The sequence below is a fragment of the Stigmatopora nigra genome, chromosome 4 (assembly GCF_051989575.1).
Source record: "Stigmatopora nigra isolate UIUO_SnigA chromosome 4, RoL_Snig_1.1, whole genome shotgun sequence".
In the NCBI taxonomy this organism is placed as follows: domain Eukaryota; kingdom Metazoa; phylum Chordata; class Actinopteri; order Syngnathiformes; family Syngnathidae; genus Stigmatopora; species Stigmatopora nigra.
In genome coordinates this window covers 645,273-673,211 of record NC_135511.1, presented here as the reverse complement: position 1 = coordinate 673,211, position 27,939 = coordinate 645,273, and positions in this window count along the sequence as shown.

The following is a 27,939-nucleotide window of genomic DNA, read 5'->3' as shown; positions in this document are numbered from 1 at the left end:
GTAACTATGTGCCTCTGACAGTTTGTTTCGCAGCAGGGGAACATTTCAGTTTTTATTGCCTTAACGTGCGTTTCATGCGCTGAAAATCACGTTTTGGCCAAGTATCATAATTTTCAATATAACTTAATTTCTATCACTTAGAATGATGCCAAATGAAAAACTTACTTGAATTGGACAATTATACACTATATACACAGTAACTATGTGTATTTGACAGTTTGTTTCGCAGCAGGGGAACATTTCAGTTTTTATTGCCTTAACGTGCGTTTCATGCGCTGAAAATCACGTTTTGGCCAACTATCATAGTTTTCACTATAACTTAATTTCTATCAATTAGAATGATGCTAAATGCAAAACTTACTCGAATTGGACAATTTTACACTATATACACAGTAACTATGTGTCGTTGACAGTTTGTTTCGCAGCAGGGGAACATTTCAGTTTTTATTGCCTTAACGTGCGTTTCAGGCGCTGAAAATCACGTTTTGGCCAAGTATCATAGTTTTCACTATAACTTAATTTCTATCACTTAGAATGATACTAAATGCAAAACTTACTTGAATTGGACGATTTTACATTATATACACAGTAACTATGTGTCTCTGACAGTTTGTTTCGCAGCAGGGGAACATTTCAGTTTTTATGGCCTTAACGTGCGTTTCATGCGCTGAAAATCACGTTTTGGCCAAGTATCATAGTTTTCACTATAACTTAATTTCTAGCACTTAGAATGATGCCAAATGAAAAACTTACTTGAATTGGACAATTTTACACTACATACACAGTAACTATGTGTCGCTGACAGTTTTGTTTCGCAGCAGGGGAACATTTCAGTTTTTATTGCCTTAACGTGCGTTTCAGGCGCTGAAAATCACGTTTTGGCCAAGTATCATAGTTTTCACTATAACTTAATTTTTATCACTTAGAATGATGCTTAATGCAAAACTTACTTGAATTGGACGATTTTACACTATATACACAGTAACTATGTGTCTCTGACAGTTTGTTTCGCAGCAGGGGAACATTTCAGTTTTTATTGCCTTAACGTGCGTTTCATGCGCTGAAAATCACGTTTTGGCCAAGTATCATAGTTTTCACTATAACTTAATTTCTAGCACTTAGAAGGATGCCAAATGCAAAACTTACTTGAATTGGACGATTTTACACTATATACACAGTAACTATGTGCCTCTGACAGTTTGTTTCGCAGCAGGGGAACATTTCAGTTTTTATTGCCTTAACGTGCGTTTCATGCGCTGAAAATCACGTTTTGGCCAAGTATCATAATTATCACTATAACTTATTTTCTATCACTTAGAATGATGCCAAATGAAAAACTCACTTGAATTGGACAATTATACACTATATACACAGTAACTATGTGTATTTGACAGTTTGTTTCGCAGCAGGGGAACATTTCAGTTTTTATTGCCTTAACGTGCGTTTCATGCGCTGAAAATCACGTTTTGGCCAAGTATCATAGTTTTCACTATAACTTAATTTCTAGCACTTAGAATGATGCCAAATGAAAAACTTACTTGAATTGGACAATTTTACACTACATACACAGTAACTATGTGTCGCTGACAGTTTGTTTCGCAGCAGGGGAACATTTCAGTTTTTATTGCCTTAACGTGCGTTTCAGGCGCTGAAAATCACGTTTTGGCCAAGTATCATAGTTTTCACTATAACTTAATTTCTAGCACTTAGAAGGATGCCAAATGCAAAACTTACTTGAATTGGACGATTTTACACTATATACACAGTAACTATGTGCCTCTGACAGTTTGTTTCGCAGCAGGGGAACATTTCAGTTTTTATTGCCTTAACGTGCGTTTCATGCGCTGAAAATCACGTTTTGGCCAAGTATCATAATTTTCAATATAACTTAATTTCTATCACTTAGAATGATGCCAAATGAAAAACTTACTTGAATTGGACAATTATACACTATATACACAGTAACTATGTGTATTTGACAGTTTGTTTCGCAGCAGGGGAACATTTCAGTTTTTATTGCCTTAACGTGCGTTTCATGCGCTGAAAATCACGTTTTGGCCAACTATCATAGTTTTCACTATAACTTAATTTCTATCAATTAGAATGATGCTAAATGCAAAACTTACTCGAATTGGACAATTTTACACTATATACACAGTAACTATGTGTCGTTGACAGTTTGTTTCGCAGCAGGGGAACATTTCAGTTTTTATTGCCTTAACGTGCGTTTCAGGCGCTGAAAATCACGTTTTGGCCAAGTATCATAGTTTTCACTATAACTTAATTTCTATCACTTAGAATGATACTAAATGCAAAACTTACTTGAATTGGACGATTTTACATTATATACACAGTAACTATGTGTCTCTGACAGTTTGTTTCGCAGCAGGGGAACATTTCAGTTTTTATTGCCTTAACGTGCGTTTCATGCGCTGAAAATCACGTTTTGGCCAAGTATCATAGTTTTCACTATAACTTAATTTCTAGCACTTAGAATGATGCCAAATGAAAAACTTACTTGAATTGGACAATTTTACACTACATACACAGTAACTATGTGTCGCTGACAGTTTTGTTTCGCAGCAGGGGAACATTTCAGTTTTTATTGCCTTAACGTGCGTTTCAGGCGCTGAAAATCACGTTTTGGCCAAGTATCATAGTTTTCACTATAACTTAATTTCTAGCACTTAGAAGGATGCCAAATGCAAAACTTACTTGAATTGGACGATTTTACACTATATACACAGTAACTATGTGCCTCTGACAGTTTGTTTCGCAGCAGGGGAACATTTCAGTTTTTATTGCCTTAACGTGCGTTTCATGCGCTGAAAATCACGTTTTGGCCAAGTATCATAATTATCACTATAACTTATTTTCTATCACTTAGAATGATGCCAAATGAAAAACTCACTTGTATTGGACAATTTTACACTACATACACAGTAACTATGTGTCGCTGACAGTTTGTTTTGCAGCAGGGGAACATTTCAGTTTTTATTGCCTTAACGTGCGTTTCAGGCGCTGAAAATCACGTTTTGGCCAAGTATCATAGTTTTCACTATAACTTAATTTCTATCACTTAGAATGATGCTAAATGCAAAACTTACTTGAATTGGACGATTTTACACTATATACACAGTAACTATGTCTCGCTGACAGTTTGTTTCGCAGCAGGGGAACATTTCAGTTTTTATTGCCTTAACGTGCGTTTCATGCGCTGAAAATCACGTTTTGGCCAAGTATCATAGTTTTCACTATAACTTAATTTCTATCACTTAGAATGATGCTAAATGCAAAACTTACTTGAATTGGACGATTTTACACTATATACACAGTAACTATGTGTCGCTGACAGTTTGTTTCGCAGCAGGGGAACATTTCAGTTTTTATTGCCTTAACGTGCGTTTCATGCGCTGAAAATCACGTTTTGGCCAAGTATCATAGTTTTCACTATAACTTAATTTCTATCACTTAGAATGATACTAAATGCAAAACTTACTTGAATTGGACGATTTTACACTATATACACAGTAACTATGTGTCTCTGACAGTTTGTTTCGCAGCAGGGGAACATTTCAGTTTTTATTGCCTTAACGTGCGTTTCATGCGCTGAAAATCACGTTTTGGCCAAGTATCATAGTTTTCACTATAACTTAATTTCTAGCACTTAAAATGATGCCAAATGAAAAACTTACTTGAATTGGACAATTTTACACTACATACACAGTAACTATGTGTCGCTGACAGTTTGTTTCGCAGCAGGGGAACATTTCAGTTTTTATTGCCTTAACGTGCGTTTCAGGCGCTGAAAATCACGTTTTGGCCAAGTATCATAGTTTTCACTATAACTTAATTTCTAGCACTTAAAATGATGCCAAATGAAAAACTTACTTGAATTGGACAATTTTACACTACATACACAGTAACTATGTGTCGCTGACAGTTTGTTTCGCAGCAGGGGAACATTTCAGTTTTTATTGCCTTAACGTGCGTTTCAGGCGCTGAAAATCACGTTTTGGCCAAGTATCATAGTTTTCACTATAACTTAAATTCTATCACTTAGAATGATGCTAAATGCAAAACTTACTTGAATTGGACGATTTTACACTATATACACAGTAACTATGTGTCTCTGACAGTTTGTTTCGCAGCAGGGGAACATTTCAGTTTTTATTGCCTTAACGTGCGTTTCATGCGCTGAAAATCACGTTTTGGCCAAGTATCATAATTTTCACTATAACTTAATTTCTATCACTTAGAATGATGCCAAATGAAAAACTTACTTGAAATGGACAATTATACACTATATACACAGTAACTATGTGTATTTGACAGTTTTTTTCGCAGCAGGGGAACATTTCAGTTTTTATTGCCTTAACGTGCGTTTCATGCTCTGAAAATCACGTTTTGGCCAAGTATCATAGTTTTCACTATAACTTAATTTCTATCACTTAGAATGATGCAAAATGCAAAACTTACTTGAATTGGACAATTTTACACTATATACACAGTAACTATGTGTCGCTGACAGTTTGTTTCGCAGCAGGGGAACATTTCAGTTTTTATTGCCTTAACGTGCGTTTCATGCGCTGAAAATCACGTTTTGGCCAAGTATCATAGTTTTCCCTATAACTTAATTTCTAGCACTTAGAATGATGCTAAATGCAAAACTTACTTGAATTGGACGATTTTACACTATATACACAGTAACTATGTGCCTCTGACAGTTTGTTTCGCAGCAGGGGAACATTTCAGTTTTTATTGCCTTAACGTGCGTTTCATGCGCTAAAAATCACGTTTTGGCCAAGTATCATAATTTTCAATATAACTTAATTTCTATCACTTAGAATGATGCCAAATGAAAAACTTACTTGAATTGGACAATTATACACTATATACACAGTAATTATGTGTATTTGACAGTTTGTTTCGCACCAGGGGAACATTTCAGTTTTTATTGCCTTAACGTGCGTTTCAGGCGCTGAAAATCACGTTTTGGCCAAGTATCATAGTTTTCACTATAACTTAATTTCTATCACTTAGAATGATGCAAAATGCAAAACTTACTTGAATTGGACAATTTTACACTATATACACAGTAACTATGTGTCGCTGACAGTTTGTTTCGCAGCAGGGGAACATTTCAGTTTTTATTGCCTTAACGTGCGTTTCATGCGCTGAAAATCACGTTTTGGCCAAGTATCATAGTTTTCCCTATAACTTAATTTCTAGCACTTAGAATGATGCCAAATGCAAAACTTACTCGAATTGGACGATTTTACACTATATACACAGTAACTATGTGCCTCTGACAGTTTGTTTCGCAGCAGGGGAACATTTCAGTTTTTATTGCCTTAACGTGCGTTTCATGCGCTAAAAATCACGTTTTGGCCAAGTATCATAATTTTCAATATAACTTAATTTCTATCACTTAGAATGATGCCAAATGAAAAACTTACTTGAATTGGACAATTATACACTATATACACAGTAACTATGTGTATTTGACAGTTTGTTTCGCACCAGGGGAACATTTCAGTTTTTATTGCCTTAACGTGCGTTTCATGCGCTGAAAATCACGTTTTGGCCAAGTATCATAGTTTTCACTATAACTTAATTTCTAGCACTTAGAATGATGCTAAATGCAAAACTTACTTGAATTGGACAATTATACACTATATACACAGTAACTATGTGTATTTGACAGTTTGTTTCGCAGCGGGGGGACATTTCAGTTTTTAATGCCTTAATGTGCATTTCATGCGCTGAAAATCACGTTTTGGCCAAGTATCATAATTTTACCTATAACTTAATTTCTATCACTTAGAATGATGCCAAATGAAAAACTTACTTGAATTGGACAATTATACACTATATACACAGTAACTATGTGTTGCTGACAGTTTGTTTCGCAGCAGGGGAACATTTCAGTTTTTATTGCCTTAACGTGCGTTTCATGCGCTGAAAATCACGTTTTGGCCAAGTATCATAGTTTTCACTATAACTTAATTTCTAGCACTTAGAAGGATGCCAAATGCAAAACTTACTTGAATTGGACGATTTTACACTATATACACAGTAACTATGTGCCTCTGACAGTTTGTTTCGCAGCAGGGGAACATTTCAGTTTTTATTGCCTTAACGTGCGTTTCATGCGCTGAAAATCACGTTTTGGCCAAGTATCATAATTATCACTATAACTTAATTTCTATCACTTAGAATGATGCCAAATGAAAAACTCACTTGAATTGGACAATTATACACTATATACACAGTAACTATGTGTATTTGACAGTTTGTTTCGCAGCAGGGGAACATTTCAGTTTTTATTGCCTTAACGTGCGTTTCAGGCGCTGAAAATCACGTTTTGGCCAAGTATCATAGTTTTCACTATAACTTAATTTCTATCACTTAGAATGATACTAAATGCAAAACTTACTTGAATTGGACGATTTTACACTATATACACAGTAACTATGTGTCTCTGACAGTTTGTTTCGCAGCAGGGGAACATTTCAGTTTTTATTGCCTTAACGTGCGTTTCATGCGCTGAAAATCACGTTTTGGCCAAGTATCATAGTTTTCACTATAACTTAATTTCTAGCACTTAGAATGATGCCAAATGAAAAACTTACTTGAATTGGACAATTTTACACTACATACACAGTAACTATGTTTTGCTGACAGTTTGTTTCGCAGCAGGGGAACATTTCAGTTTTTATTGCCTTAACGTGCGTTTCAGGCGCTGAAAATCACGTTTTGGCCAAGTATCATAGTTTTCACTATAACTTAATTTTTATCAGTTAGAATGATGCTAAATGCAAAACTTACTTGAATTGGACGATTTTACACTATATACACAGTAACTATGTGTCTCTGACAGTTTGTTTCGCAGCAGGGGAACATTTCAGTTTTTATTGCCTTAACGTGCGTTTCATGCGCTGAAAATCACGTTTTGGCCAAGTATCATAATTGGACAATTATACACTATATACACAGTAACTATGTGTCTCTGACAGTTTGTTTCGCAGCAGGGGAACATTTCAGTTTTTATTGCCTTAACGTGCGTTTCATGCGCTGAAAATCACGTTTTGGCCAAGTATCATAGTTTTCACTATAACTTAATTTCTAGCACTTAGAATGATGCCAAATGAAAAACTTACTTGAATTGGACAATTTTACACTACATACACAGTAACTATGTGTCGCTGACAGTTTGTTTCGCAGCAGGGGAACATTTCAGTTTTTATTGCCTTAACGTGCGTTTCAGGCGCTGAAAATCACGTTTTGGCCAAGTATCATAGTTTTCACTATAACTTAATTTTTATCAGTTAGAATGATGCTAAATGCAAAACTTACTTGAATTGGACGATTTTACACTATATACACAGTAACTATGTGTCTCTGACAGTTTGTTTCGCAGCAGGGGAACATTTCAGTTTTTATTGCCTTAACGTGCGTTTCAGGCGCTGAAAATCACGTTTTGGTCAAGTATCATAGTTTTCACTATAACTTAATTTCTAGCACTTATAAGGATGCCAAATGCAAAACTTACTTGAATTGGACGATTTTACACTATATACACAGTAACTATGTGCCTCTGACAGTTTGTTTCGCAGCAGGGGAACATTTCAGTTTTTATTGCCTTAACGTGCGTTTCATGCGCTGAAAATCACGTTTTGGCCAAGTATCATAATTATCACTATAACTTAATTTCTATCACTTAGAATGATGCCAAATGAAAAACTTACTTGAATTGGACAATTATACACTATATACACAGTAACTATGTGTATTTGACAGTTTTTTTCGCAGCAGGGGAACATTTCAGTTTTTATTGCCTTAACGTGCGTTTCATGCGCTGAAAATCACGTTTTGGCCAAGTATCATAGTTTTCCCTATAACTTAATTTCTAGCACTTAGAATGATACTAAATGCAAAACTTACTTGAATTGGACGATTTTACACTATATACACAGTAACTATGTGCCTCTGACAGTTTGTTTCGCACCAGGGGAACATTTCAGTTTTTATTGCCTTAACGTGCGTTTCATGCGCTGAAAATCACGTTTTGGCCAAGTATCATAGTTTTCACTATAACTTAATTTCTAGCACTTAGAATGATGCTAAATGCAAAACTTACTTGAATTGGACAATTATACACTATATACACAGTAACTATGTGTATTTGACAGTTTGTTTCGCAGCGGGGGGACATTTCAGTTTTTAATGCCTTAATGTGCATTTCATGCGCTGAAAATCACGTTTTGGCCAAGTATCATAATTTTACCTATAACTTAATTTCTATCACTTAGAATGATGCCAAATGAAAAACTTACTTGAATTGGACAATTATACACTATATACACAGTAACTATGTGTTGCTGACAGTTTGTTTCGCAGCAGGGGAACATTTCAGTTTTTATTGCCTTAACGTGCGTTTCATGCGCTGAAAATCACGTTTTGGCCAAGTATCATAGTTTTCACTATAACTTAATTTCTAGCACTTAGAAGGATGCCAAATGCAAAACTTACTTGAATTGGACGATTTTACACTATATACACAGTAACTATGTGCCTCTGACAGTTTGTTTCGCAGCAGGGGAACATTTCAGTTTTTATTGCCTTAACGTGCGTTTCATGCGCTGAAAATCACGTTTTGGCCAAGTATCATAATTATCACTATAACTTAATTTCTATCACTTAGAATGATGCCAAATGAAAAACTCACTTGAATTGGACAATTATACACTATATACACAGTAACTATGTGTATTTGACAGTTTGTTTCGCAGCAGGGGAACATTTCAGTTTTTATTGCCTTAACGTGCGTTTCAGGCGCTGAAAATCACGTTTTGGCCAAGTATCATAGTTTTCACTATAACTTAATTTCTATCACTTAGAATGATACTAAATGCAAAACTTACTTGAATTGGACGATTTTACACTATATACACAGTAACTATGTGTCTCTGACAGTTTGTTTCGCAGCAGGGGAACATTTCAGTTTTTATTGCCTTAACGTGCGTTTCATGCGCTGAAAATCACGTTTTGGCCAAGTATCATAGTTTTCACTATAACTTAATTTCTAGCACTTAGAATGATGCCAAATGAAAAACTTACTTGAATTGGACAATTTTACACTACATACACAGTAACTATGTTTTGCTGACAGTTTGTTTCGCAGCAGGGGAACATTTCAGTTTTTATTGCCTTAACGTGCGTTTCAGGCGCTGAAAATCACGTTTTGGCCAAGTATCATAGTTTTCACTATAACTTAATTTCTATCACTTAGAATGATACTAAATGCAAAACTTACTTGAATTGGACGATTTTACACTATATACACAGTAACTATGTGTCTCTGACAGTTTGTTTCGCAGCAGGGGAACATTTCAGTTTTTATTGCCTTAACGTGCGTTTCATGCGCTGAAAATCACGTTTTGGCCAAGTATCATAGTTTTCACTATAACTTAATTTCTAGCACTTAGAATGATGCCAAATGAAAAACTTACTTGAATTGGACAATTTTACACTACATACACAGTAACTATGTTTTGCTGACAGTTTGTTTCGCAGCAGGGGAACATTTCAGTTTTTATTGCCTTAACGTGCGTTTCAGGCGCTGAAAATCACGTTTTGGCCAAGTATCATAGTTTTCACTATAACTTAATTTTTATCAGTTAGAATGATGCTAAATGCAAAACTTACTTGAATTGGACGATTTTACACTATATACACAGTAACTATGTGTCTCTGACAGTTTGTTTCGCAGCAGGGGAACATTTCAGTTTTTATTGCCTTAACGTGCGTTTCATGCGCTGAAAATCACGTTTTGGCCAAGTATCATAATTGGACAATTATACACTATATACACAGTAACTATGTGTCTCTGACAGTTTGTTTCGCAGCAGGGGAACATTTCAGTTTTTATTGCCTTAACGTGCGTTTCATGCGCTGAAAATCACGTTTTGGCCAAGTATCATAGTTTTCACTATAACTTAATTTCTAGCACTTAGAATGATGCCAAATGAAAAACTTACTTGAATTGGACAATTTTACACTACATACACAGTAACTATGTGTCGCTGACAGTTTGTTTCGCAGCAGGGGAACATTTCAGTTTTTATTGCCTTAACGTGCGTTTCAGGCGCTGAAAATCACGTTTTGGCCAAGTATCATAGTTTTCACTATAACTTAATTTTTATCAGTTAGAATGATGCTAAATGCAAAACTTACTTGAATTGGACGATTTTACACTATATACACAGTAACTATGTGTCTCTGACAGTTTGTTTCGCAGCAGGGGAACATTTCAGTTTTTATTGCCTTAACGTGCGTTTCAGGCGCTGAAAATCACGTTTTGGTCAAGTATCATAGTTTTCACTATAACTTAATTTCTAGCACTTATAAGGATGCCAAATGCAAAACTTACTTGAATTGGACGATTTTACACTATATACACAGTAACTATGTGCCTCTGACAGTTTGTTTCGCAGCAGGGGAACATTTCAGTTTTTATTGCCTTAACGTGCGTTTCATGCGCTGAAAATCACGTTTTGGCCAAGTATCATAATTATCACTATAACTTAATTTCTATCACTTAGAATGATGCCAAATGAAAAACTTACTTGAATTGGACAATTATACACTATATACACAGTAACTATGTGTATTTGACAGTTTTTTTCGCAGCAGGGGAACATTTCAGTTTTTATTGCCTTAACGTGCGTTTCATGCGCTGAAAATCACGTTTTGGCCAAGTATCATAGTTTTCCCTATAACTTAATTTCTAGCACTTAGAATGATACTAAATGCAAAACTTACTTGAATTGGACGATTTTACACTATATACACAGTAACTATGTGCCTCTGACAGTTTGTTTCGCACCAGGGGAACATTTCAGTTTTTATTGCCTTAACGTGCGTTTCATGCGCTGAAAATCACGTTTTGGCCAAGTATCATAGTTTTCACTATAACTTAATTTCTAGCACTTAGAATGATGCTAAATGCAAAACTTACTTGAATTGGACAATTATACACTATATACACAGTAACTATGTGTATTTGACAGTTTGTTTCGCAGCGGGGGGACATTTCAGTTTTTAATGCCTTAATGTGCATTTCATGCGCTGAAAATCACGTTTTGGCCAAGTATCATAATTTTACCTATAACTTAATTTCTATCACTTAGAATGATGCCAAATGAAAAACTTACTTGAATTGGACAATTATACACTATATACACAGTAACTATGTGTTGCTGACAGTTTGTTTCGCAGCAGGGGAACATTTCAGTTTTTATTGCCTTAACGTGCGTTTCATGCGCTGAAAATCACGTTTTGGCCAAGTATCATAGTTTTCACTATAACTTAATTTCTAGCACTTAGAAGGATGCCAAATGCAAAACTTACTTGAATTGGACGATTTTACACTATATACACAGTAACTATGTGCCTCTGACAGTTTGTTTCGCAGCAGGGGAACATTTCAGTTTTTATTGCCTTAACGTGCGTTTCATGCGCTGAAAATCACGTTTTGGCCAAGTATCATAATTATCACTATAACTTAATTTCTATCACTTAGAATGATGCCAAATGAAAAACTCACTTGAATTGGACAATTATACACTATATACACAGTAACTATGTGTATTTGACAGTTTGTTTCGCAGCAGGGGAACATTTCAGTTTTTATTGCCTTAACGTGCGTTTCAGGCGCTGAAAATCACGTTTTGGCCAAGTATCATAGTTTTCACTATAACTTAATTTCTATCACTTAGAATGATACTAAATGCAAAACTTACTTGAATTGGACGATTTTACACTATATACACAGTAACTATGTGTCTCTGACAGTTTGTTTCGCAGCAGGGGAACATTTCAGTTTTTATTGCCTTAACGTGCGTTTCATGCGCTGAAAATCACGTTTTGGCCAAGTATCATAGTTTTCACTATAACTTAATTTCTAGCACTTAGAATGATGCCAAATGAAAAACTTACTTGAATTGGACAATTTTACACTACATACACAGTAACTATGTTTTGCTGACAGTTTGTTTCGCAGCAGGGGAACATTTCAGTTTTTATTGCCTTAACGTGCGTTTCAGGCGCTGAAAATCACGTTTTGGCCAAGTATCATAGTTTTCACTATAACTTAATTTTTATCAGTTAGAATGATGCTAAATGCAAAACTTACTTGAATTGGACGATTTTACACTATATACACAGTAACTATGTGTCTCTGACAGTTTGTTTCGCAGCAGGGGAACATTTCAGTTTTTATTGCCTTAACGTGCGTTTCATGCGCTGAAAATCACGTTTTGGCCAAGTATCATAGTTTTCACTATAACTTAAATTCTATCACTTAGAAGGATGCCAAATGCAAAACTTACTTGAATTGGATGATTTTACACTATATACACAGTAACTATGTGCCTCTGACAGTTTGTTTCGCAGCAGGGGAACATTTCAGTTTTTATTGCCTTAACGTGCGTTTCATGCGCTGAAAATCACGTTTTGGCCAAGTATCATAATTTTCACTATAACTTAATTTCTATCACTTAGAATGATGCCAAATGAAAAACTTACTTGAAATGGACAATTATACACTATATACACAGTAACTATGTGTATTTGACAGTTTTTTTCGCAGCAGGGGAACATTTCAGTTTTTATTGCCTTAACGTGCGTTTCATGCTCTGAAAATCACGTTTTGGCCAAGTATCATAGTTTTCACTATAACTTAATTTCTATCACTTAGAATGATACTAAATGCAAAACTTACTTGAATTGGACGATTTTACATTATATACACAGTAACTATGTGTCTCTGACAGTTTGTTTCGCAGCAGGGGAACATTTCAGTTTTTATTGCCTTAACGTTCGTTTCATGCGCTGAAAATCACGTTTTGGCCAAGTATCATAGTTTTCACTATAACTTAATTTCTAGCACTTAGAATGATGCCAAATGAAAAACTTACTTGAATTGGACAATTTTACACTACATACACAGTAACTATGTGTCGCTGACAGTTTGTTTCGCAGCAGGGGAACATTTCAGTTTTTATTGCCTTAACGTGCGTTTCAGGCGCTGAAAATCACGTTTTGGCCAAGTATCATAGTTTTCACTATAACTTAATTTTTATCACTTAGAATGATGCTAAATGCAAAACTTACTTGAATTGGACGATTTTACACTATATACACAGTAACTATGTGTCTCTGACAGTTTGTTTCGCAGCAGGGGAACATTTCAGTTTTTATTGCCTTAACGTGCGTTTCATGCGCTGAAAATCACGTTTTGGCCAAGTATCATAGTTTTCACTATAACTTAATTTCTAGCACTTAGAAGGATGCCAAATGCAAAACTTACTTGAATTGGACGATTTTACACTATATACACAGTAACTATGTGCCTCTGACAGTTTGTTTCGCAGCAGGGGAACATTTCAGTTTTATTGCCTTAACGTGCGTTTCATGCGCTGAAAATCACGTTTTGGCCAAGTATCATAATTATCACTATAACTTAATTTCTATCACTTAGAATGATGCCAAATGAAAAACTCACTTGAATTGGACAATTATACACTATATACACAGTAACTATGTGTATTTGACAGTTTGTTTCGCAGCAGGGGAACATTTCAGTTTTTATTGCCTTAACGTGCGTTTCATGCGCTGAAAATCACGTTTTGGCCAAGTATCATAGTTTTCACTATAACTTAATTTCTAGCACTTAGAATGATACTAAATGCAAAACTTACTTGAATTGGACGAATTTACACTATATACACAGTAACTATGTGTCTCTGACAGTTTGTTTCGCAGCAGGGGAACATTTCAGTTTTTATTGCCTTAACGTGCGTTTCATGCGCTGAAAATCACGTTTTGGCCAAGTATCATAGTTTTCACTATAACTTAATTTCTAGCACTTAGAATGATGCCAAATGAAAAACTTACTTGAATTGGACAATTTTACACTACATACACAGTAACTATGTGTCGCTGACAGTTTGTTTCGCAGCAGGGGAACATTTCAGTTTTTATTGCCTTAACGTGCGTTTCAGGCGCTGAAAATCACGTTTTGGCCAAGTATCATAGTTTTCACTATAACTTAATTTCTATCACTTAGAATGATGCTAAATGCAAAACTTACTTGAATTGGACGATTTTACACTATATACACAGTAACTATGTGTCTCTGACAGTTTGTTTCGCAGCAGGGGAACATTTCAGTTTTTATTGCCTTAACGTGCGTTTCATGCGCTGAAAATCACGTTTTGGCCAAGTATCATAGTTTTCACTATAACTTAATTTCTAGCACTTAGAAGGATGCCAAATGCAAAACTTACTTGAATTGGACGATTTTACACTATATACACAGTAACTATGTGCCTCTGACAGTTTGTTTCGCAGCAGGGGAACATTTCAGTTTTTATTGCCTTAACGTGCGTTTCATGCGCTGAAAATCACGTTTTGGCCAAGTATCATAATTTTCACTATAACTTAATTTCTATCACTTAGAATGATGCCAAATGAAAAACTTACTTGAATTGGACAATTATACACTATATACACAGTAACTATGTGTATTTGACAGTTTTTTTCGCAGCAGGGGAACATTTCAGTTTTTATTGCCTTAACGTGCGTTTCATGCTCTGAAAATCACATTTTGGCCAAGTATCATAGTTTTCACTATAACTTAATTTCTATCACTTAGAATGATGCTAAATGCAAAATTAACTTGAATTGGACAATTTTACACTATATACACAGTAACTATGTGTCGCTGACAGTTTGTTTCGCAGCAGGGGAACATTTCAGTTTTTATTGCCTTAACGTGCATTTCATGCGCTGAAAATCACGTTTTGGCCAAGTATCATAGTTTTTCCTATAACTTAATTTCTAGCACTTAGAATGATGCCAAATGCAAAACTTACTTGAATTGGACGATTTTACACTATATACACAGTAACTATGTGCCTCTGACAGTTTGTTTCGCAGCAGGGGAACATTTCAGTTTTTATTGCCTTAACGTGCGTTTCATGCGCTGAAAATCAAGTTTTGGCCAAGTATCATAATTTTCAATATAACTTAATTTCTATCACTTAGAATGATGCCAAATGAAAAACTTACTTGAATTGGACAATTATACACTATATACACAGTAACTATGTGTATTTGACAGTTTGTTTCGCAGCAGGGGAACATTTCAGTTTTTATTGCCTTAACGTGCGTTTCATGCGCTGAAAATCACGTTTTGGCCAACTATCATAGTTTTCACTATAACTTAATTTCTATCAATTAGAATGATGCTAAATGCAAAACTTACTCGAATTGGACAATTTTACACTATATACACAGTAACTATGTGTCGTTGACAGTTTGTTTCGCAGCAGGGGAACATTTCAGTTTTTATTGCCTTAACGTGCGTTTCAGGCGCTGAAAATCACGTTTTGGCCAAGTATCATAGTTTTCACTATAACTTAATTTCTATCACTTAGAATGATACTAAATGCAAAACTTACTTGAATTGGACGATTTTACATTATATACACAGTAACTATGTGTCTCTGACAGTTTGTTTCGCAGCAGGGGAACATTTCAGTTTTTATTGCCTTAACGTGCGTTTCATGCGCTGAAAATCACGTTTTGGCCAAGTATCATAGTTTTCACTATAACTTAATTTCTAGCACTTAGAATGATGCCAAATGAAAAACTTACTTGAATTGGACAATTTTACACTACATACACAGTAACTATGTGTCGCTGACAGTTTTGTTTCGCAGCAGGGGAACATTTCAGTTTTTATTGCCTTAACGTGCGTTTCAGGCGCTGAAAATCACGTTTTGGCCAAGTATCATAGTTTTCACTATAACTTAATTTTTATCACTTAGAATGATGCTAAATGCAAAACTTACTTGAATTGGACGATTTTACACTATATACACAGTAACTATGTGCCTCTGACAGTTTGTTTCGCAGCAGGGGAACATTTCAGTTTTTATTGCCTTAACGTGCGTTTCATGCGCTGAAAATCACGTTTTGGCCAAGTATCATAATTATCACTATAACTTAATTTCTATCACTTAGAATGATGTCAAATGAAAAACTCACTTGAATTGGACAATTATACACTATATACACAGTAACTATGTGTATTTGACAGTTTGTTTCGCAGCAGGGGAACATTTCAGTTTTTATTGCCTTAACGTGCGTTTCAGGCGCTGAAAATCACGTTTTGGCCAAGTATCATAGTTTTCACTATAACTTAATTTCTATCACTTAGAATGATACTAAATGCAAAACTTACTTGAATTGGACGATTTTACACTATATACACAGTAACTATGTGTCTCTGACAGTTTGTTTCGCAGCAGGGGAACATTTCAGTTTTTATTGCCTTAACGTGCGTTTCATGCGCTGAAAATCACGTTTTGGCCAAGTATCATAGTTTTCACTATAACTTAATTTTTAGCACTTAGAATGATGCCAAATGAAAAACTTACTTGAATTGGACAATTTTACACTACATACACAGTAACTATGTGTCGCTGACAGTTTGTTTCGCAGCAGGGGAACATTTCAGTTTTTATTGCCTTAACGTGCGTTTCAGGCGCTGAAAATCACGTTTTGGCCAAGTATCGTAGTTTTCACTATAACTTAATTTCTATCACTTAGAATGATGCTATATGCAAAACTTACTTGAATTGGACGATTTTACACTATATACACAGTAACTATGTGTCTCTGACAGTTTGTTTCGCAGCAGGGGAACATTTCAGTTTTTATTGCCTTAACGTGCGTTTCATGCGCTGAAAATCACGTTTTGGCCAAGTATCATAGTTTTCACTTTAACTTAATTTCTAGCACTTAGAAGGATGCCAAATGCAAAACTTACTTGAATTGGACGATTTTACACTATATACACAGTAACTATGTGCCTCTGACAGTTTGTTTCGCAGCAGGGGAACATTTCAGTTTTTATTGCCTTAACGTGCGTTTCAGGCGCTGAAAATCACGTTTTGGCCAAGTATCATAGTTTTCACTATAACTTAATTTTTATCACTTAGAATGATGCTAAATGCAAAACTTACTTGAATTGGACGATTTTACACTATATACACAGTAACTATGTTTCTCTGACAGTTTGTTTCGCAGCAGGGGAACATTTCAGTTTTTATTGCCTTAACGTGCGTTTCATGCGCTGAAAATCACGTTTTGGCCAAGTATCATAGTTTTCACTATAACTTAATTTCTAGCACTTAGAAGGATGCCAAATGCAAAACTTACTTGAATTGGACGATTTTACACTATATACACAGTAACTATGTGCCTCTGACAGTTTGTTTCGCAGCAGGGGAACATTTCAGTTTGTATTGCCTTAACGTGCGTTTAATGCGCTGAAAATCACGTTTTGGCCAAGTATCATAATTATCACTATAACTTAATTTCTATCACTTAGAATGATGCCAAATGAAAAACTCCCTTGAATTGGACAATTATACACTATATACACAGTAACTATGTGTATTTGACAGTTTGTTTCGCAGCAGGGGAACATTTCAGTTTTTATTGCCCTAACGTGCGTTTCAGGCGCTGAAAATCACGTTTTGGCCAAGTATCATAGTTTTCACTATAACTTAATTTCTAGCACTTAGAAGGATGCCAAATGCAAAACTTACTTAAATTGGACGATTTTACACTATATACACAGTAACTATGTGCCTCTGACAGTTTGTTTCGCAGCAGGGGAACATTTCAGTTTTTATTGCCTTAACGTGCGTTTAATGCGCTGAAAATCACGTTTTGGCCAAGTATCATAGTTTTCACTATAACTTAATTTCTATCACTTAGAATGATGCTAAATGCAAAATTTACTTGAATTGGACAATTTTACACTATGTACACAGTAACTATGTGTCGCTGACAGTTTGTTTCGCAGCAGGGGAACATTTCAGTTTTTATTGCCTTAACGTGCGTTTCATGCGCTGAAAATCACGTTTTGGCCAAGTATCATAGTTTTCCCTATAACTTAATTTCTAGCACTTAGAATGATGCCAAATGCAAAACTTACTTGAATTGGACGATTTTACACTATATACACAGTAACTATGTGCCTCTGACAGTTTATTTCGCAGCAGGGGAACATTTCAGTTTTTATTGCCTTAACGTGCGTTTCATGCGCTGAAAATCAAGTTTTGGCCAAGTATCATAATTTTCAATATAACTTAATTTCTATCACTTAGAATGATGCCAAATGAAAAACTTACTTGAATTGGACAATTATACACTATATACACAGTAACTATGTGTATTTGACAGTTTGTTTCGCAGCAGGGGAACATTTCAGTTTTTATTGCCTTAACGTGCGTTTCATGCGCTGAAAATCACGTTTTGGCCAACTATCATAGTTTTCACTATAACTTAATTTCTATCAATTTGAATGATGCTAAATGCAAAACTTACTCGAATTGGACAATTTTACACTATATACACAGTAACTATGTGTCGTTGACAGTTTGTTTCGCAGCAGGGGAACATTTCAGTTTTTATTGCCTTAACGTGCGTTTCAGGCGCTGAAAATCACGTTTTGGCCAAGTATCATAGTTTTCACTATAACTTAATTTTTATCACTTAGAATGATGCTAAATGCAAAACTTACTTGAATTGGACGATTTTACACTATATACACAGTAACTATGTTTCTCTGACAGTTTGTTTCGCAGCAGGGGAACATTTCAGTTTTTATTGCCTTAACGTGCGTTTCAGGCGCTGAAAATCACGTTTTGGCCAAGTATCATAGTTTTCACTATAACTTAATTTTTATCACTTAGAATGATGCTAAATGCAAAACTTACTTGAATTGGACGATTTTACACTATATACACAGTAACTATGTTTCTCTGACAGTTTGTTTCGCAGCAGGGGAACATTTCAGTTTTTATTGCCTTAACGTGCGTTTCATGCGCTGAAAATCACGTTTTGGCCAAGTATCATAGTTTTCACTATAACTTAATTTCTAGCACTTAGAAGGATGCCAAATGCAAAACTTACTTGAATTGGACGATTTTACACTATATACACAGTAACTATGTGCCTCTGACAGTTTGTTTCGCAGCAGGGGAACATTTCAGTTTGTATTGCCTTAACGTGCGTTTAATGCGCTGAAAATCACGTTTTGGCCAAGTATCATAATTATCACTATAACTTAATTTCTATCACTTAGAATGATGCCAAATGAAAAACTCCCTTGAATTGGACAATTATACACTATATACACAGTAACTATGTGTATTTGACAGTTTGTTTCGCAGCAGGGGAACATTTCAGTTTTTATTGCCCTAACGTGCGTTTCAGGCGCTGAAAATCACGTTTTGGCCAAGTATCATAGTTTTCACTATAACTTAATTTCTAGCACTTAGAAGGATGCCAAATGCAAAACTTACTTAAATTGGACGATTTTACACTATATACACAGTAACTATGTGCCTCTGACAGTTTGTTTCGCAGCAGGGGAACATTTCAGTTTTTATTGCCTTAACGTGCGTTTAATGCGCTGAAAATCACGTTTTGGCCAAGTATCATAGTTTTCACTATAACTTAATTTCTATCACTTAGAATGATGCTAAATGCAAAATTTACTTGAATTGGACAATTTTACACTATGTACACAGTAACTATGTGTCGCTGACAGTTTGTTTCGCAGCAGGGGAACATTTCAGTTTTTATTGCCTTAACGTGCGTTTCATGCGCTGAAAATCACGTTTTGGCCAAGTATCATAGTTTTCCCTATAACTTAATTTCTAGCACTTAGAATGATGCCAAATGCAAAACTTACTTGAATTGGACGATTTTACACTATATACACAGTAACTATGTGCCTCTGACAGTTTATTTCGCAGCAGGGGAACATTTCAGTTTTTATTGCCTTAACGTGCGTTTCATGCGCTGAAAATCAAGTTTTGGCCAAGTATCATAATTTTCAATATAACTTAATTTCTATCACTTAGAATGATGCCAAATGAAAAACTTACTTGAATTGGACAATTATACACTATATACACAGTAACTATGTGTATTTGACAGTTTGTTTCGCAGCAGGGGAACATTTCAGTTTTTATTGCCTTAACGTGCGTTTCATGCGCTGAAAATCACGTTTTGGCCAACTATCATAGTTTTCACTATAACTTAATTTCTATCAATTTGAATGATGCTAAATGCAAAACTTACTCGAATTGGACAATTTTACACTATATACACAGTAACTATGTGTCGTTGACAGTTTGTTTCGCAGCAGGGGAACATTTCAGTTTTTATTGCCTTAACGTGCGTTTCAGGCGCTGAAAATCACGTTTTGGCCAAGTATCATAGTTTTCACTATAACTTAATTTCTAGCACTTATAAGGATGCCAAATGCAAAACTTACTTGAATTGGACGATTTTACACTATATACACAGTAACTATGTGCCTCTGACAGTTTGTTTCGCAGCAGGGGAACATTTCAGTTTGTATTGCCTTAACGTGCGTTTCATGCGCTGAAAATCACGTTTTGGCCAAGTATCATAATTATCACTATAACTTAATTTCTATCACTTAGAATGATGCCAAATGAAAAACTCCCTTGAATTGGACAATTATACACTATATACACAGTAACTATGTGTATTTGACAGTTTGTTTCGCAGCAGGGGAACATTTCAGTTTTTATTGCCCTAACGTGCGTTTCAGGCGCTGAAAATCACGTTTTGGCCAAGTATCATAGTTTTCACTATAACTTAATTTCTAGCACTTAGAAGGATGCCAAATGCAAAACTTACTTAAATTGGACGATTTTACACTATATACACAGTAACTAAGTGCCTCTGACAGTTTGTTTCGCAGCAGGGGAACATTTCAGTTTTTATTGCCTTAACGTGCGTTTAATGCGCTGAAAATCACGTTTTGGCCAAGTATCATAGTTTTCACTATAACTTAATTTCTATCACTTAGAATGATGCTAAATGCAAAATTTACTTGAATTGGACAATTTTACACTATATACACAGTAACTATGTGTCGCTGACAGTTTGTTTCGCAGCAGGGGAACATTTCAGTTTTTATTGCCTTAACGTGCGTTTCATGCGCTGAAAATCACGTTTTGGCCAAGTATCATAGTTTTCCCTATAACTTAATTTCTAGCACTTAGAATGATGCCAAATGCAAAACTTACTTGAATTGGACGATTTTACACTATATACACAGTAACTATGTGCCTCTGACAGTTTATTTCGCAGCAGGGGAACATTTCAGTTTTTATTGCCTTAACGTGCGTTTCATGCGCTGAAAATCAAGTTTTGGCCAAGTATCATAATTTTCAATATAACTTAATTTCTATCACTTAGAATGATGCCAAATGAAAAACTTACTTGAATTGGACAATTATACACTATATACACAGTAACTATGTGTATTTGACAGTTTGTTTCGCAGCAGGGGAACATTTCAGTTTTTATTGCCTTAACGTGCGTTTCATGCGCTGAAAATCACGTTTTGGCCAACTATCATAGTTTTCACTATAACTTAATTTCTATCAATTTGAATGATGCTAAATGCAAAACTTACTCGAATTGGACAATTTTACACTATATACACAGTAACTATGTGTCGTTGACAGTTTGTTTCGCAGCAGGGGAACATTTCAGTTTTTATTGCCTTAACGTGCGTTTCAGGCGCTGAAAATCACGTTTTGGCCAAGTATCATAGTTTTCACTATAACTTAATTTCTAGCACTTATAAGGATGCCAAATGCAAAACTTACTTGAATTGGACGATTTTACACTATATACACAGTAACTATGTGCCTCTGACAGTTTGTTTCGCAGCAGGGGAACATTTCAGTTTTTATTGCCTTAACGTGCGTTTCATGCGCTGAAAATCACGTTTTGGCCAAGTATCATAATTATCACTATAACTTAATTTCTATCACTTAGAATGATGCCAAATGAAAAACTTACTTGAATTGGACGATTTTACACTATATACACAGTAACTATTTGTCTCTGACAGTTTGTTTCGCAGCAGGGGAACATTTCAGTTTTTATTGCCTTAACGTGCGTTTCAGGCGCTGAAAATCACGTTTTGGCCAAGTATCATAGTTTTCACTATAACTTAAATTCTATCACTTAGAAGGATGCCAAATGCAAAACTTACTTGAATTGGATGATTTTACACTATATACACAGTAACTATGTGCCTCTGACAGTTTGTTTCGCAGCAGGGGAACATTTCAGTTTTTATTGCCTTAACGTGCGTTTCATGCGCTGAAAATCACGTTTTGGCCAAGTATCATAGTTTTCACTATAACTTAATTTCTAGCACTTAGAATGATGCCAAATGAAAAACTTACTTGACTTGGACAATTTTACACTACATACACAGTAACTATGTGTCGCTGACAGTTTGTTTCGCAGCAGGGGAACATTTCAGTTTTTATTGCCTTAACGTGCGTTTCAGGCGCTGAAAATCACGTTTTGGCCAAGTATCATAGTTTTCACTATAACTTAATTTCTATCACTTAGAATGATGCTAAATGCAAAACTTACTTGAATTGGACGATTTTACACTATATACACAGTAACTATGTGTCTCTGACAGTTTGTTTCGCAGCAGGGGAACATTTCAGTTTTTATTGCCTTAACGTGCGTTTCATGCGCTGAAAATCACGTTTTGGCCAAGTATCATAGTTTTCACTATAACTTAATTTCTAGCACTTAGAAGGATGCCAAATGCAAAACTTACTTGAATTGGACGATTTTACACTATATACACAGTAACTATGTGCCTCTGACAGTTTGTTTCGCAGCAGGGGAACATTTCAGTTTTTATTGCCTTAACGTGCGTTTCATGCGCTGAAAATCACGTTTTGGCCAAGTATCATAATTTTCACTATAACTTAATTTCTATCACTTAGAATGATGCCAAATGAAAAACTTACTTGAATTGGACAATTATACACTATATACACAGTAACTATGTGTATTTGACAGTTTTTTTCGCAGCAGGGGAACATTTCAGTTTTTATTGCCTTAACGTGCGTTTCATGCTCTGAAAATCACATTTTGGCCAAGTATCATAGTTTTCACTATAACTTAATTTCTATCACTTAGAATGATGCTAAATGCAAAATTTACTTGAATTGGACAATTTTACACTATATACACAGTAACTATGTGTCGCTGACAGTTTGTTTCGCAGCAGGGGAACATTTCAGTTTTTATTGCCTTAACGTGCGTTTCATGCGCTGAAAATCACGTTTTGGCCAAGTATCATAGTTTTTCCTATAACTTAATTTCTAGCACTTAGAATGATGCCAAATGCAAAACTTACTTGAATTGGACGATTTTACACTATATACACAGTAACTATGTGCCTCTGACAGTTTGTTTCGCAGCAGGGGAACATTTCAGTTTTTATTGCCTTAACGTGCGTTTCATGCGCTGAAAATCAAGTTTTGGCCAAGTATCATAATTTTCAATATAACTTAATTTCTATCACTTAGAATGATGCCAAATGAAAAACTTACTTGAATTGGACAATTATACACTATATACACAGTAACTATGTGTATTTGACAGTTTGTTTCGCAGCAGGGGAACATTTCAGTTTTTATTGCCTTAACGTGCGTTTCATGCGCTGAAAATCACGTTTTGGCCAAGTATCATAGTTTTCACTATAACTTAATTTCTAGCACTTAGAATGATGCCAAATGCAAAACTTACTTGAATTGGACGATTTTACACTATATACACAGTAACTATGTGCCTCTGACAGTTTGTTTCGCAGCAGGGGAACATTTCAGTTTTTATTGCCTTAACGTGCGTTTCATGCGCTGAAAATCACGTTTTGGCCAAGTATCATAGTTTTCCCTATAACTTAATTTCTAGCACTTAGAATGATGCCAAATGCAAAACTTACTTGAATTGGACAATTATACACTATACACACAGTAACTATGTGTATTTGACAGTTTGTTTCGCAGCGGGGGGACATTTCAGTTTTTAATGCCTTAATGTGCATTTCATGCGCTGAAAATCACGTTTTGGCCAAGTATCATAATTTTACCTATAACTTAATTTCTATCACTTAGAATGATGCCAAATGAAAAACTTACTTGAAATGGACAATTATACACTATATACACAGTAACTATGTGTATTTGACAGTTTTTTTCGCAGCAGGGGAACATTTCAGTTTTTATTGCCTTAACGTGCGTTTCAGGCGCTGAAAATCACGTTTTGGCCAAGTATCATAGTTTTCACTATAACTTAATTTCTAGCACTTAGAATGATACTAAATGCAAAACTTACTTGAATTGGACGATTTTACACTATATACACAGTAACTATGTGTCTCTGACAGTTTGTTTCGCAGCAGGGGAACATTTCAGTTTTTATTGCCTTAACGTGCGTTTCATGCGCTGAAAATCACGTTTTGGCCAAGTTACATAGTTTTCACTATAACTTAATTTCTAGCACTTAGAATGATGCCAAATGACAAACTTACTTGAATTGGACAATTTTACACTACATACACAGTAACTATGTGTCGCTGACAGTTTGTTTCGCAGCAGGGGAACATTTCAGTTTTTATTGCCTTAACGTGCGTTTCAGGCGCTGAAAATCACGTTTTGGCCAAGTATCATAGTTTTCACTATAACTTAATTTCTATCACTTAGAATGATGCTAAATGCAAAACTTACTTGAATTGGACGATTTTACACTATATACACAGTAACTATGTGTCTCTGACAGTTTGTTTCGCAGCAGGGGAACATTTCAGTTTTTATTGCCTTAACGTGCGTTTCATGCGCTGAAAATCACGTTTTGGCCAAGTATCATAGTTTTCACTATAACTTAATTTCTAGCACTTAGAAGGATGCCAAATGCAAAACTTACTTGAATTGGACGATTATACACTATATACACAGTAACTATGTGCCTCTGACAGTTTGTTTCGCAGCAGGGGAACATTTCAGTTTTTATTGCCTTAACGTGCGTTTCATGCGCTGAAAATCACGTTTTGGCCAAGTATCATAATTTTCACTATAACTTAATTTCTATCACTTAGAATGATGCTAAATGCAAAACTTACTTGAATTGGACAATTTTACACTATATACACAGTAACTATGTGTCGCTGACAGTTTGTTTCGCAGCAGGGGAACATTTCAGTTTTTATTGCCTTAACGTGCGTTTCATGCGCTGAAAATCACGTTTTGGCCAAGTATCATAGTTTTCCCTAATACTTAATTTCTAGCACTTAGAATGATGCCAAATGCAAAACTTACTTGAATTGGACGATTTTACACTATATACACAGTAACTATGTGCCTCTGACAGTTTGTTTCGCAGCAGGGGAACATTTCAGTTTTTATTGCCTTAACGTGCGTTTTATGCGCTGAAAATCAAGTTTTGGCCAAGTATCATAATTTTCAATATAACTTAATTTCTATCACTTAGAATGATTCCAAATGAAAAACTTACTTGAATTGGACAATTATACACTATATACACAGTAACTATGTGTATTTGACAGTTTGTTTCGCAGCAGGGGAACATTTCAGTTTTTATTGCCTTAACGTGCGTTTCAGGCGCTGAAAATCACGTTTTGGCCAAGTATCATAGTTTTCACTATAACTTAATTTCTAGCACTTAGAAGGATGCCAAATGCAAAACTTACTTGAATTGGACGATTTTACACTATATACACAGTAACTATGTGCCTCTGACAGTTTGTTTCGCAGCAGGGGAACATTTCAGTTTTTATTGCCTTAACGTGCGTTTCATGCGCTGAAAATCACGTTTTGGCCAAGTATCATAATTATCACTATAACTTAATTTCTATCACTTAGAATGATGCCAAATGAAAAACTTACTTGAATTGGACAATTATACACTATATACACAGTAACTATGTGTATTTGACAGTTTGTTTCGCAGCAGGGGAACATTTCAGTTTTTATTGCCTTAACGTGCGTTTCATGCGCTGAAAATCACGTTTTGGCCAAGTATCATAGTTTTCACTATAACTTAATTTCTATCACTCAGAATGATACTAAATGCAAAACTTACTTGAATTGGACGATTTTACACTATATACACAGTAACTATGTGTCTCTGACTGTTTGTTTCGCAGCAGGGGAACACTTCAGTTTTTATTGCCTTAACGTGCGTTTCATGCGCTGAAAATCACGTTTTGGCCAAGTTACATAGTTTTCACTATAACTTAATTTCTAGCACTTAGAATGATGCCAAATGAAAAACTTACTTGAATTGGACAATTTTACACTACATACACAGTAACTATGTGTTGCTGACAGTTTGTTTCGCAGCAGGGGAACATTTCAGTTTTTATTGCCTTAACGTGCGTTTCAGGCGCTGAAAATCACGTTTTGGCCAAGTATCATAGTTTTCACTATAACTTAATTTCTATCACTTAGAATGATGCTAAATGCAAAACTTACTTGAATTGGACGATTTTACACTATATACACAGTAACTATGTGTCTCTGACAGTTTGTTTCGCAGCAGGGGAACATTTCAGTTTTTATTGCCTTAACGTGCGTTTCATGCGCTGAAAATCACGTTTTGGCCAAGTTACATAGTTTTCACTATAACTTAATTTCTAGCACTTAGAATGATGCCAAATGAAAAACTTACTTGAATTGGACAATTTTACACTACATACACAGTAACTATGTGTCGCTGACAGTTTGTTTCGCAGCAGGGGAACATTTCAGTTTTTATTGCCTTAACGTGCGTTTCAGGCGCTGAAAATCACGTTTTGGCCAAGTATCATAGTTTTCACTATAACTTAATTTCTATCACTTAGAATGATGCTAAATGCAAAACTTACTTGAATTGGACGATTTTACACTATATACACAGTAACTATGTGTCTCTGACAGTTTGTTTCGCAGCAGGGGAACATTTCAGTTTTTATTGCCTTAACGTGCGTTTCATGCGCTGAAAATCACGTTTTGGCCAAGTATCATAATTATCACTATAACCTAATTTCTATCACTTAGAATGATGCCAAATGAAAAACTCACTTGAATTGGACAATTATACACTATATACACAGTAACTATGTGTATTTGACAGTTTGTTTCGCAGCAGGGGAACATTTCAGTTTTTATTGCCTTAACGTGCGTTTCAGGCGCTGAAAATCACGTTTTGGCCAAGTATCATAGTTTTCACTATAACTTAATTTCTAACACTTAGAATGATGCTAAATGCAAAACTTACTTGAATTGGACAATTTTACACTATATACACAGTGACTATGTGTCGCTGACAGTTTGTTTCGCAGCAGGGGAACATTTCAGTTTTTATTGCCTTAACGTGTCTTTCATGCGCTGAAAATCACGTTTTGGCCAAGTATCATAGTTTTCCCTATAACTTAATTTCTAGCACTTAGAATGATGCCAAATGCAAAACTTACTTGAATTGGACGATTTTACACTATATACACAGTAACTATGTGTCTCTGACAGTTTGTTTCGCAGCAGGGGAACATTTCAGTTTTTATTGCCTTAACGTGCGTTTCATGCGCTGAAAATCACGTTTTGGCCAAGTATCATAATTATCACTATAACTTAATTTCTATCACTTAGAATGATGCCAAATGAAAAACTTACTTGAATTGGACAATTATACACTATATACACAGTAACTATGTGTATTTGACAGTTTTTTTCGCAGCAGGGGAACATTTCAGTTTTTATTGCCTTAACGTGCGTTTCATGCGCTGAAAATCACGTTTTGGCCAAGTATCATAGTTTTCCCTATAACTTAATTTCTAGCACTTAGAATGATGCCAAATGCAAAACTTACTTGAATTGGACGATTTTACACTATATACACAGTAACTATGTGCCTCTGACAGTTTGTTTC